Genomic DNA, 14,700 nt, shown 5'->3' with positions numbered 1-14,700 from the left:
AAGATTCTCTTCTATTCTCCTCTCAGGTGTGGCCGGGGAGGGCAGTGAACAAAGAGTTCTTTGAGTGGGTGGGACTGTGGGCAGTTGTATTTGCTGGCAAATAAACTCCCTCCTCTGCCAGGACAAGAACTCCATCATATTCCTGCTCAGAAATATATAATTCGGATTGGTGACTACTGTTTGTTTCCCTTTCTTTTCCAGATGATAGCTACCTTTTTAAAATTAAATTTTTTGGAGTTCCCGTCGTGGCTCAGCAGTTATGAACCCAAGGAGTATCCATGAGGACACAGGTTCAATCCCTGGCCTCACTCAGTGGGTTAAGGCCTCACTCAGTGTCGCTGTGGCTGTGATATAGGCTGGCAGCCGCGGCTCAGCTTTGACACCTAGCCTGGGAATGTCCATATTCCGTGGGTGTGGCCCTAAAAAGACAAAAATAAAATGAAATTGAAAGTGTTTTTCTATTTTCTTCCATCATTTTTTGTCTGTCAGGAGTGGTGAAATGTATCAGTCAAAGGTTGTATAGGCACGAAGAGTCAAATTAGAAACTAAGGGGAATGAACATATTTCCAGGATGTGGACTTGGAGCTGGATGCAATACCTAGACATTCAGTTGTTTCTCTTCAAGAAATGGTGCATTTTCATTTGTAAATGGGATGGTTGCCTCATATCAAGTGGGGACATTTTTGATTCTGCACGGATGGGAAGACGGATGCTAAAACAGCTAAGGTGTGGAATATAGTAGATATACATTGTTTCTCTAACCAGAATCTCTCTTTGGGGGGAACATCCTTCCCCTGCCCATAGGCTATGTGATTAGAATCCTCCATTCACCTCACCACAGGGGTTGGTTCAGGTATGGGTGCATGACTTAAGGTGGGCCAATCAAAATTCTTGCTGGACTCAATTTTTCCCTTTCCTCTGATTTTATGATTCTGACAGTGTTTGAAAAGGGCTAGCTACATGCTTCTTAGAATCTACATGCTTCTTAGAAGCCTGTCTGAAGGAAGAGACCAACACAGGTTTAAACAGAGCTGAGAGATGGTGAGAGAAGGAAAAAAAAGGAGATGTACAGATAGAGATTCTGATCATCTTCTGAAAGCAATTTCTGAGTGTCCCTGGACCTATTAACAACTGTGATAGAAGCCAATTCTAGTCTGTACTTTCCATCTACATGACACAATCAATTCATTTCTTGTTAAGTCTTCAGTCTAGAGTCTCTTGACCTCTATACTCATATAGTCCAGGGTGTTTTTCTCAGCTGTATCCTAAACACTGCAAAGCAACATTTCTCAAATCTAATTTCTATGTTTATCTACTCAAATATGCCCTTCTCCTAGTGTTCCAATCACAGTGACTGGGAACATTTAAGCATTTGCCTTTGTTAGAAATCTAAGTATAAAGACAACCTATGGAATTAGAGAAAATAATTGCAAATGATGCAACCCAACAGGTGCTTAATATCCAAAATATACAAACAACTCATATAACTCAATAGCAAAAAGATCAAACAACTTAACTGAAAAATGGGCAGAATGAAGTTCCCATTGTGGCTCAGAGGTAGCAAACATAACTAACATCCATGAGGATATGGGCTCGATCCCTGGCCTCGCTTAGTGGGTTAGGGATCCGGTGTTGTTGTGAGCTATAGTATAGGTCACAGATGTGGCTTAGATCCCAGGTAGCTGTGGCTGTGGCTGTGACTGTGGCATAGGCTGGCAGCTGCAGCTCTGATTTGACCCTTAGCCCGGGAACTTCCATATGCCACAGGTATGGCCCTAAAAAGGTGACAAAAAAAAAAAAAAAAGAAAAGAAGGAAAAATGGCAGAAGACCTGAATACACATTTCTCCAAAGAAGACATACAGATGGCACATGAAAAGATGCTCAGCATCACTAATTATTAGAGAAATGCAAATCAAAACTACTATGAGGTATCACCTCACACCATTCAGAATGGCCATCATTAATAAGTCTACAAATAGCAAAGACTGGAGAGGGTGTGGAGAAAAGGGGTCCCTCCTACACTCTTGGTGGGAATGTAAATTGGTACAACCACTACAGAAAACAGCATGGAGGCATCTCAGAAAAGTAAATATAGAACTACCATATGATCCAGCAATCCCACTCCTGTGCGTATATTCAGACAAAAATTTGATTGAAAAAGATACATGCACCCCTATGTTCACTGCAACACTATTCACAATAGCCAAGACATGGAAACTACCTAAATGTCCATCAACAGATGAATGGATTAAGAAGATGTGGTACATATACACAATGGAATTATGCTCAGCCATAAAAAAGAACAAAATAATGCCATTTGCAGCAACACGGATGGAACTAGAGACTCATATTGAGTGAAGAAAGTCAGAAAGAGAAAGACAAATACCATATGATATCACTTATCACTGGAATCTAATATATGGCATAATGAACCTTTCCACAGAAAAGAAAATCATGGACATGGAGAACAGACTTGTGGTTGCCAAGGGGGTAGGGGAGGGAGTGGGATGGACTGGAAGTTCGGGGTTAATAGGTGGAACTATTGCATTTGGAATAGATAAGCAATGAGGTCCTGCTGTATGGCATTGGGAACTATATCCAATCATTAGTGATGGAACATGATGGAAGATAACATGAGAAAAAGAATGTATATATATGTATAACTGGGACACTTTGCTGTACAGCAGAAATTGACAGAACATTGTAAATCAACTATAATAAAAAAATTCTAAAAATATCTGAGTATCATTGCTGACTCTTCCTCTTTACCCTCTCAGCAAATTCTGTCAATTATATTTCACAAATTTCACAATTATACTCCTCAAGTATGTGGCTGCATATCATATTGCCTTTGCCTTTGTTTGATCCAGGACCATGTAGGCTCTGCAATGCACGGCTCCAGGAGCAACCATCCCTGACCTCATGGGGAATGGAGCCATGATGGTAATGGCCCTGATGGAGGCCATCATACTTCCTCACTTAGCTTAATGCTGCTGCAGCTTTCTAATATTCTCCTCATTTCAGGCTCATTTCTCTTCAATCCTTTCTCCAAATGTGGCAAAAGATTTCTTCTAAATGCAAATGGGAATATATCACTTTTCTGCTACAAATCTCATTGCTTGATCTTTCCATCTTAATTTTTCACTACTTCAACTCTCTTTCTGTGTTTTTGCCTTACTAAATATTTGGACTTCCCCAAATGTGTCATGCTTTCTCCTACCCTCTGCATTTACATATATGCCCCTCTGTGCTTTGAAGATCTATCATTCTTTACTTTGATATATGATAAACTTATTTATCCTCCCAGATGCAATCTATGGTTAATTTTTCAGACCTCCCCATTTTTTGTTGGTAACTTTTCCTGTGTCTTATAATCATACCTTACATTTGTCTCTATCACAGCATATACTATATCATGTTGAAATATGCATTTACTTATCAATCTTGTCCAATAGATGTGAATTCCTTAAGGGAAGGGACCTTGAGTTATTTATCTGTGTATTCTCAGGGCTTGGCATGTCACTGCATATTAAATGCTCAATAATTTTAAGAAAATGGTAGAAAGAAAAACAATTTGTTGGCATCTGTCAAATGCCTGCCAACCATTCTAGTCACAGTGTCAGGAAGGTAGAAGAGAAGGGAAAATATTACTTATCGATTGCTGTTCACTCCCTCAGTGTTTGCAGAGCACCTTCCATTGCCAGTCACCATGCTGGTACTTTCACACAATCAGGTCACTTAGTCAATACAGTCACATTGTCAGGAAAACATTATTTTCATTATAGACATAGGGAAATTGTATGCAGAAGCATGGCTTTTAAGTTAGGCTTACCTGAGTTTTAAGCTCAACAACTTGGCCATTCAGCTACTGGTGACTGGCTTATAGCTCAAGTGACCTCATTTCAAAAACCATGTTGCTACCAGTGCTTCACATGTCCCCACCTCTATTTTAAATTTTTGTTTGTTTGTTTGTGGAGTTCCCACTGTGGCTCAGGTTAAGAACCTGACATAGTATAAATGAGGATGTGGGTTCGACCCCTGGCCTTGCTCAGTGGGTTAAAGATCTGGTGTTGCCACAAGCTGCAATGTAGGTCACAGATGCAGCTCAGATCTGGTGTTGCCATAGCTGTGGTGTAGGCCAGCAGCTGCAACTCCAACTCGATCCCAAGCCTGGAAACTTCCATATGCTGCAGGTGCAGTCATAAAAAAAGAAAAGGATTTCCCATTGTGGCTCAACTGGTTATGAACCTGACTAGTATCCATGAGGATGAAGGTTTGATCCCTGAACCTTCTTGGTGGGTTAAGGATCTGGCATTGCTGTGAGCTGTGGTGTAGGTCACAAATGTGGCTCAGATCCTGCATTACTGTGGCTATGGTGTAGGCTGGCAGCTATAGCTCCAATTTGACCCCTAGCCTGGGAACTACCATAGGCCAACAGGTATGGCCCTAAAAAGGGAAAAAAAGCCTTTTTTTTTTTAAATGAAGCTTCCTATTCAAGAGGGTGGGCTGAGTGCATGTTTGTCCACTCACTCTCCAGACATCACTGAAATAACAGTACAGAAACACAAAACTCCTCCACATGGCAGTGAAGGTAGTCATCAGCCGATTGTGTCAGTTATATATCTATTGTCTTTCTGCTCCAAATCCATGCATTACTGCCCTGCTTGTGGTGCTGAAACATTGTCCCCTTGCCAGCTGACATGTTGCTAGCCTTCATTATAGGAGGGCACTGGGGGAGGAAGGGATATTTCCTCCCCATCCAGCAGGCTCTTGTAGCCTAGCATCTCCATATGGCTTTTCCTGGCCTCCAAAAAGCAGTTGCCCAGTGAGTTCCAACAGTGTGGCACCTCTCACATATGGCTTCCACAAGCACCTCCTTTGATGGCTTTGCAGTGAGTTCTGAATCTAAGAACTTTCCTGAGATGGCTCCCCCTGGTACCCCAGCAGGTGACTTTCCAGTAATTCTTCCTGGCATGGTACCTCAGCAGATTTCTCCCCTGTCCAGTGAACCACAGCCATGTTCCTCCAACCGTATCTGGATCAAAGTCCTGGGGGAGGAGATCCTTAGGGACTGTGCTTCAGGCCAAGGGCAGTGACTGTCCCCAATGTCTTCTATTCCTGCATAATCTCCAAAGACAAGGTAAGTGTATCTATTGTAAAGAGTAATAGGGATATACCAGTAATCAGAATGCCTTAACTTGCAGAAATGTTGCCAGGGGCTAACTGATCAGTGTTCATGGGAATAAAATAGATAGACATCTTGCTTTTTGGGGGGTGGGGGTGCTGCACTCGCAGCATGTGGAAGTTCCCAGGCTAGGGGTTGAATCAGAGCTATAGCTGCCGGCCTACGCCACAGCCACAGCAATACAAGATTCAAGCCACATCTGTGACCTACACCACAGCTCATGGCAACGCCTTAACCCATGGAGCTAGGCCAGGGATTGAACCCGCATCCTCATGGATCCTAGTCAGGTTCTTTAACCGCTGAGCCATGACAGGAACTCTTTAGATGGACATCTTATTAGAGGACTATTTGATCTATATCATAGGAAAAACTCTAAGTCTAGTAATAAAAACTCTGACTTGAGTCACCACAGTGGGCAGTCTGACCTCTTACCCAGTTTCCAGATCTAAGTTAATGTCTAGATCCAGAGCCTATTTATTGATAGGGGAGCTGGGTCCCCTTGAAGAATAGCTCTGCATCATTTCCCAAAGTACATACCATCATTTCCACACGTATATACCATAAATCTTCTTCCCCCAAAGTACTTGGGGTCATTTTTTAGGTTACTGCTCACTGCGGAAAGACAACAGCCAGACATTTCAGTGCCTACTAGACACTAGCTCTGAATTAATGCTAATTCCTAGGGACTGAAAACACCACTGTGCCTACTAGTTGAAACAGAGTCTTATGACGGTCAAGTGCCCAATGGAATCTGAGCACAAGTGTGACTCACAGTAGGTCTAGTTGGTCCATGGACTCACTCCTTGTTATTCCCCCAGTTCCTAAATATGTAATTGCAATAGAGGCTCTCTGACCCATGTGTCCATGTGTTGAGGGCCCTTAGGATATATATATAAACAAACCCCATAAATTCAAATATAGTTAAAATTTAGAATAATATTTAGGGAGTTCCCGTCGTGGTGCAGTGGTTAACGAATCTGACTAGGAACCATGAGGTTGCGGGTTTGATTCCTGCCCTTGCTCAGTGGGTTAACGATCCAGCGTTGCCGTGAGCTGTGGTGTAGGTTGCAGACACGGCTCGGATCCCGCGTTGCTGTGGCTCTGGTGTAGGCCAGCGGCTTCAGCTCCAATTAGACCCCTAGCCTGGGAACTTCCATATACTGCGGGAGTGGCCCAAAAAATGGCAAAAAGACAAAAAAAAAAAAAAAAAAAGAATAATATTTAGACATAACCTTAAAATTCACAAGACAATGAGGGAGTGGGATGGATTGGGAACTTGGGGTTAATAGATGCAGACTATTGCCTTTGGAATGGATTAGCAATAAGATCCTGCTCTGTAGCACCGGAAACTATGTCTAGTCACTTATGATGGAGCATGATAATGTAAGAAAAAAGAATGCATACGTGTACGTGTAACAGGGACACCATGCTGTACAGTAGAAAATTGACAGAACACTGTAAACCAGCTATAATGGAAAAAATAAAAATCATTATATATAAAAAAATGGATGAGACATTCTTTTTTTTTTTCTAGGGCTGCACCCACAGCATATGGAGGTTCCCAGACTAGGGGTCGAATCAGAGCTATAGCTGCCAGCCTATGCCACAGCCACAGCAACTCAGGATCTGATACACATTTCTGACCTACACCACAGCTCACAGCAATGCCGGATCCTTAATCCACTGAGGGAGGCCAGGGATCAAACCCACATCCTCATGGATACTAGCTGGGTTTGTTAACCACTGAGCCACTACAGGATCTCCTGGATGAGACATTCTTAAACATGGCATAAAACCCAGAGCTTATATACAAGAAAGATAAATGAAAAGGATAAATATATTTTGCTACATAAAAATTTAACATTTTTGCATGACAAAAAGCATTATATACGAAGTCAAAGACAAATGATAGACTTGGAGCAAATATGCATAACATATATGATTGATAATAAACAAAGAGCTCTTATTAATTGATTCCCCCCCCAAACTCCAGTTTAATAGTCTGATAGGAAAAATATGAATAGCAAACTTACAGAAAAATATAATCAAATAAGTGATCAATCAACATGAAGATACTTAACCTCTAGTAGTAAAGGAAATTCAAATTTAAGCAAATATGCAGAAACATTATTACTGTTAATAACATTATTAATGTACCCTGTATTCTTCACCTTCTCTCCTAAATGAAAAGGAATCTAAAACTAACAGTCTGCTTTCTACCTTTTTGCTCCTTTTTTGATATTCAAAAATATATGCAAAATAAGATTATGAATATGTAGGGTTTTGTTGTTGATATTTGTTTTTATAAAAATGGTATCTATTGCTCTGAAACTTGCTTTTCTCACTTGATAGCATATAAGGACCATCCATTCAAGTAAATAATACATGCATGATTCATTCCTTTGAAAAGCTGCATAATAATCTATTGAATAGGTGTGTTATAATTTATCTAACTTTTCATCCATTTATTGCACAGAAAGCAAAGTAGGTAATATTAAAAAAGAATAAGAATTAGATTGGCATCGGATTTCTTGTCAGGAATAATGGATGCTAGAAGACAATGTATTTGAACAGGGGTGTTTCATCTGATAAAATTTTATAATTCCTGAAGAAGATATAGCGGTCATGAATTTTATGCCTCAAATACAATGTCAGCCTGATGATTTTGCCAGGCCAAAGAACTCAGACATGGCCACACTGGGTTTGCATACTCTCTCTGAATTTCTGTATGCATTATTACCCAAATAAGCAAAATTTAAATAGCCAGAGTTACCAGTAGGGAAAGAAATGGGTCCTTATATGCAGTTGTCAGGAGGGTAAAATGGTACAGACTTTTGAAAAGCCGTTTGACAGCTGCATTAAGACTTTAAAATATACATATCTGTCTTTCAGCAATTCTACTTACCTGCCTTTAGCCTAAAGATTTCATCAGATGGGGAAGCAAAACTTTTTTTGTGTGTGTGTGTGTGTCTTTTTGCCGTTTCTTGGGCCGCTCCCGAGGCATGTGGAGGTTCCCAGGCTAGGGGTCGAATCGGAGCTGTAGCCACCGGCCTACACCACAGCTCACAGCAACGCCGGATTCTTAACCCGCTGAGCAAGGGCAGGGACCGAACCGGCAACCTCATGGTTCCTAGTCGGATTCGTTAACCACTGCGCCACGACGGGAATTCCTAGGAAGCAAAACTTTATCAATAAGGATGAACACTGCATTCACCATCATAAGAAAAAAGGGAAAAGTGAAAACAGCACAAATAACTCAACAACAGGAAATTGTTATTTAATTGTAGACCCTCTGTGAAGTGGCACATACATCTTCTGAAAATCATATTTTTAAAGACTATTTAATGTCATGAAGGCTCCTCAGGATATAATATTAAGGGTAAAAACAAAACAGAAAATCATAGGTTTCAAAACACTTTCAATGCTGTATGGTAAACTGCTTTGAAGCCTGGAAGTTTGTTACCATGATATCTACCTAGGCTTTTGGTTATAAGTGAAACAAACCATCACAGAACACTAAGATCAACTGCAAAGCTGTAAAATCTAGATATTTCAGGAGAATTTGTCAGCAAAGTTCATTGTGTAAGTATGGACATTGGTGCTTCTGCAGAGAATGTACAGTTTGTTCTGTTACTCTTCCCATCAGCTGGAATTGCAGAACAGTGTTCTGGGCGTGGCAGACACCACTCAGAATAAGCTGTCACCACAGTGAAGGATTTTAATGGTACAGTGTCAGAAATTCAGATATGTATGTTACCAACTGAAGCATAATTACAGTCATTATAAAAGTGCATTGAGTGAAATGGAGAATCATGGTTGTGTTGGTGGCTTGAACATCAATGACACTCTTGATGTGGGACATGCAAACCTCCTAAAATCTCCCCATGAATGACCCATTCTCCTCCCCTAACTTTGCACCCATTCCCTCTCGGGGCTTTCCCACTATCACATGGTCATATGCTGTGACACTCCCCCACTTCAACCTCCCTTCCTACTACCACCCCAAGAGAAGGGCTCTGAGCATGAGGGAGCCAGCCGGAGACAGATTCAAAGGTTGGCCTTTTTTGGGGTCTGGGACGTGCTGATGTGTATGATTTGTGCAAATGGAAACTCTGTTCTGATGCTCTAATGACCCAACCAGAAGACTAGAAGGTGGAGTAAGGAGGGGAGGCTGAGCTCAGGGGAATATTATGAAGAAGGAGGAGCAGGGAACAGAGAAGAGGTGTGGGGTTGAAGCTAACTTTTAAAAGTCTGTGCCCAAGGGAGGCAGTATCTGGGAACCTACAGAGAGGAGCTGCTGCACTGGGAAGCTCTGAGTCCATAAATCAGAGAAGGGTCACTAGGACCCAGGTCTCCGATAAGGTTCCATGCGCTCCAGAAACACATCTTATCTCCTAGGAAAGGTGGATGGGAACATCCCCCCAGGGCTGGGACTGCAGACAGTTCTGCTTAGTTCTACTCCTTGCCCTGCAAGATGCCAGGATTGTGCTGGGGGAGCTTAGGGGTGAGGGATTTGCCCTGGTCACCACCATGAGTGACCAGAGTTTGGTCAGGGAGGGGATCCTCATAGTCCAGCCCAAACTGCAGCAGGGGTGCATGTGTGTGTGTGTGTGTGTGCTCTTCCAGGGACTCGGTTTTGGCCTTGACTGGTTATGCTGTGGGTACTAGGTCTTTAAGTGGGGGAGTGGGGGTGGGGGAGTGGAATGCTAACTTTCCTCTTGTCTTCCTCCCTTCCTTCCTTCCTTCCTCCCCTCCTCTCCTCCTTTCCTTCCTTCTCTCCCTCCTTGTAGAAATTTCCTGTGGATCCCTGTGTCTAGGAAGTGTGGCTGAGGTTTCCATAGTCAATTAGGGCTGAGGTAATTGTTCAGCAAATCTAAGATTGGGCCAGTTTTCATATACTTCAACCAGTTGCTTTAACTTATCCAAAGTCATCAAATTTAAAAAAGCAGATTTTACCACTGGAAACTTTGGCATGTTATCATTCATTTCTAAATATTTATGTTTTAATTTCTTTAATTAAAAAAAATCTCAATAAGGGCATGTTGACAAAATTTGTGTTAATTATCTATAGTTTTGCTGTCCAATACAATAGCCAGTAACCACACATAGCTTGTGAACTCTTAAAATATGGTCAGTCCAAACTGAAATAGCTTTAAGTATAAAATATACATGAATTTTGAAGATATGGTAAGAAAATTAATTTTATATTGAATACATGTTTAAATGGTAATACTTTTGATGTATTTGATTAAATAAAATGTATTATTAAAAGTAATTTCATCTGTTTCTTTTTCATATATTTAATGAGGCTACCAGAAAAATTTAATTACATATGTTGCTTGCAATTGTGACTCACATTATGGTTCCATTCAATTGCATTAATCTATATCTTTTTTTCATTTGAACTATTGATTTCAGAGACAGGAGGGTTATATTAATCTACCAAGATTGGGATTTGACAATTTTGAAGTGACATTGTCCAGTCCCAAAAGGTTCATAACTCATTATCTTGGTGGAGTGTAACTTTTATTAATATAAAAAACTGCGTCTTTTTAAAAATTTTTATTTAGTTGATTTACAATGTTCTGCCAATTTCTTTTGTAGAACAAAGGGACCCAGTTTTATATATACATTCTCTTTCTTACACATTATCCTCCATCATGTTCCATCACAAGTGATTAGATAAGCTAGGGGTTGAATCAGAGCTGCAGCTGACAACCTATGCCACAGCAACACCAGATCCAAACTGCATCTGTGATCTACAATGCAACTTGCAGCAATGCTGGATCCTTAACCCAGTGAGTGAGGCCTAGGATTGAACCCATATCTTCACAGAGATTACATTGGGTCCTTATCCTGCTAAGCCACAGTGGGAGCTCCTGTTGCAGTTCTTTGAGATCCTATGTCCCTGAAAACCAGGAGACTAGGACAAGTCTTCAATGGACATGCATTGGATTTAGGATAAAGTCTTCTAGCTACATGGATCCCCTGGATGCTGGTAGAAGGTTCTTTGTTGTCATCATTCTCAGAAGGGTGAGTTATAGCAAAGTTAACCACATTTTCTGGACCATGATGGGAACACCTCTCATGTATTGTCCTAGTCTGACAAACGTTCTACATCTGTCCTGTCCACATGTGGTTTCTGAGCACTTTGAAATGTGGCCAGTCTGAGTTGAGAACTGCTATAAATGTAAAGTACACATCAGATTTCAAAGACTTGGTGTGGGAGCTCCTGTTATGGCGCAGCAGAAACAAATCTGATTAGTATCCATGAGGATGCGGGTTGGATCCCTGGCCTCCCTCAGGGGGTCCGAGATCTGGCGTTGCTGTGAATTGTGGTATAGACTGAAGACATGGCTTGGATCCCTCGTTGCTGTGGCTGTGGTGCAGGCCAGCAGCTGCAGCTCTGATTCGCCCCCCCAGCCTGGGAACTTCCTATGCCACAGGTGCGGCTCTAAAAAGCAAAACAAAAACAACAACAACAAAAAACCTGTGTGAAAAAAAAAGTTAAAATATGCCACTAATAACTTGATTCCTTGATCCCATGTTGGAATGATGACATGTTGCTCACGCTGTGTTTCTGTTGGACAGCACTGTTCTTTTTCATGCCATCTTAGAAGATCAGGGATGCATGAGACCACAGATATAGCTGTTTCTTACCTCCTCTCACTGTTACACCTTATTATTAATTTTCTGAGATGCCCAATCCACACCGCTGAGGCACCCTCTCTTTCACCATTTCAGCAGCAGCTCATTTGCTATCCTTTAATTGGAGCATTTGAGACTTTGAGAATCTAAGGATCATGTTTTCCCTCCTGCTCTCTACTTCCTTAGCCCTCCTGCTGCTGAAGGTCAGAGCAGAAGGTTAGTAAGGACTAATGTTAGGTACTAAAGCAATTCTAAGCCTTTTTCCCTGAGGCAAACAAGTTTTGAATAACATTGACATCAAGAGCTTTAGATTAAATGTGCACAACCGCACAGAGCTCTTAGGTAAGAATATGTAGATTTATCCATTATTCTTTCATTCATTCAATAAATATTTATCCAGTGCTTACTATGTGTCAATCACTGCTCTGGGCTCTTGAGATATATCAGTGAACGAAGCAGATAGAGATCAGTGCTCTCCTGGAGCTTGTATTTCATTTTATTTTTTATTATTTATTTATTTTCTTTGGCCATGCTTGTGGCATGTGGAAGTTCCCAGGCCAGGGACTGAACTCGTGCCTCAGCAGCGACAATGCTAGATTCTTAACCTGCTGAACCGCTAGGAAACACTGGAGCTTATATTCTAGACAGGGGGTATGGACAGTAAACCAGAGACATTATAAATAAGTAAATTACACAGTATGTTGGAAGGTGATATGGTGGAAAAGAAAAAGCAAAAAGGAATCCAGAGTGCTGGAAGGAGGGGAGAGTAGAAAGTGGCCAATTTAGGCTTCCTTGAGAAGGGACATTAAAGCAAAGCTTTGAGAAGGCTAAGGTAATACATGTATGGGTACCTGAGGGAAAAGCATTTCAGCAGAGGGAACAGCAAGTGAGGAAACCTTAAGGTAGGAGTGTGCTCAGCATGTTTGCGGAATCCAAGGAGGACAGTATGGCTGGGAGATTTTGTAGTAGGAAGGTCAGAGATGCAAGGGGGCAGCACAGATCATTTTGAGCCTTCTAGGACATGTGAGGATTTGGGTTTTGCTATGGTCTGAATGTTTATGGCCCCTTCAAAATTCATATATTGAAATCCTAAATTTCAAGTTGATGGCATTTGGAAGTGAGGCCTTTGGGAGGTGCTTAGGTCATGAGGGTGGAAACTTCATGAATAATGAGATTTGTGCTCTTATAAAAGAGGCCTGAGAAATCTCCCTTTCCTTTCCCACTGAGTGAGGTGACAGTGAGACGCTGTCTATGAACCAGAAAGCAGGCCTTTGCAAAATGACACATTTGCAGCACCTTGATCTTGGACTTCCCAGCCTTCAGAATGGTGAGAAATTAATTTCTGTTGTTTATAAGCTACTAGCCTATGGTATTTCTGTTACAACCACCCCAATGGACTGAGACTTGCTTTTACTCCAAATGATACAGACAGTCACCCCAAGTTTTTAAGTAGAGGACACATCTGCTCTGGCTGACAAGTTTAAAGGATCACTCAGGCTCCTGTGTTGAGGTTAGACTTTAGGTAGCAAGGATGGAAGTGAGGAGAGAGAAGGCAGTGGCTCCCACTAGGTAGTAGCTGTGCAAGTGGTGACAATGTTATGTTTTGCTATATAGTGAGAGAACCAGCAAAACGCTCCTTTCCTTAACATAATCTTGGATATTTCCTATGTGCCAGACATTTACCAACACCCCATCACATTAGTATGTGAGGCACTCAATGTTGTTATAACAGCTTTATGGTGGAAACAAACCTTAAGTGGTAAGGATGATTCTGAACCAAAGTCCGCCTTGCTCCAAAACTCACATTTTTCCCCCCATACTGCTGGCACATGGAAGTTCCCAGGCCAGAGACCAAACCCACATCACAGCCACAAGCAGAGCCACAGCAGTGACAACGCTGGATCCTTAAACCAGTGAGCCACCAGGGAACTCCCCCAAATCCACATTCTTAACCAGGGGTGTGGCGCTGTGCCTGGCAGAGTCTTCAGGGTACAGATGCCCGAAGCCTCATGAAGCTGAGATGCCCATGGCAGGGGCTGCCTTGTGGAGATGCCAGGTTGGGGAGCCCATCATGGTCACAGTGGGAGTGGGAGCTGTTCATGGGGCTCAAGGGAAAAGGTCATTTTTGGAGAGACTTGAAGGGAGTGGACAGTCTGCCTAGGTGACCAGTGACACTGCAGACCTTCTCTTCTTCAGCCCCAGATGTGAGGGGACACACCCAGCTTGGAGCCAGGTCTTCTCTCCTGGTTCAGAAGCCTGAGGCTGTTGCAGTTTGGACGCCCTAGCACCCACTCTGATCCCTGAAAGGTGTCCAGGCACACCTCACCTGTCCAGACACCACTGAGGAAAGGGACACTGGCCTTGCATCCCAGATGGAGTACATGGGTTATTATACGGGCTCCCGCTGCCTCTGCAGACCTCCTGCCCTGCTGTCCTGAGGGCACCCTTGTGACGCCCCCCAACTCCCCCACCGCCTCAATGGGTCCAGTGGTCAGGGAGAGCCATTCCCTCTGCCCCCTCGTGGAGTTTCTTTCCCTCCACTCCCTCCTTTCTCCCCTTGCAGACCCTGCTCCACTTTCTCTCTTGGGTTCTCACATTCCCTGGCCTTCCCAGCCAAGTTCCTCTCCCTCCCTCCTTTGCCCAGCCTCAGGCTTTTATAGAAAACTCAAATTTCAGCGTCTGGCCCTGAAACAGCACTGGTGTGTAGCTGTGCGAGTTCTCAACTCTCCTCATTAGAGCAGGCGCTGATCCCTAAGCATCCTTAATGTCCTTTCCTCGTACTCTTTTCACTGACCTGGTTTTCTGGCGGGGGATGTGCCCTGAGGAGAGTCTGTGCAACTAATGACAAGCGAGGAGTCCAGAAGCC

The sequence above is a fragment of the Sus scrofa genome, chromosome 7 (genome assembly GCF_054392235.1).
Source record: "Sus scrofa isolate SSC_HxYL_T2T_F1_AM1 chromosome 7, Sscrofa_HxYL_maternal_Yorkshire_Landrace_v2.0, whole genome shotgun sequence".
Lineage (NCBI taxonomy): Eukaryota > Metazoa > Chordata > Mammalia > Artiodactyla > Suidae > Sus > Sus scrofa.
The sequence above is the reverse complement of the archived record's forward strand: the minus strand, read 5'-3'. Positions refer to the sequence as shown.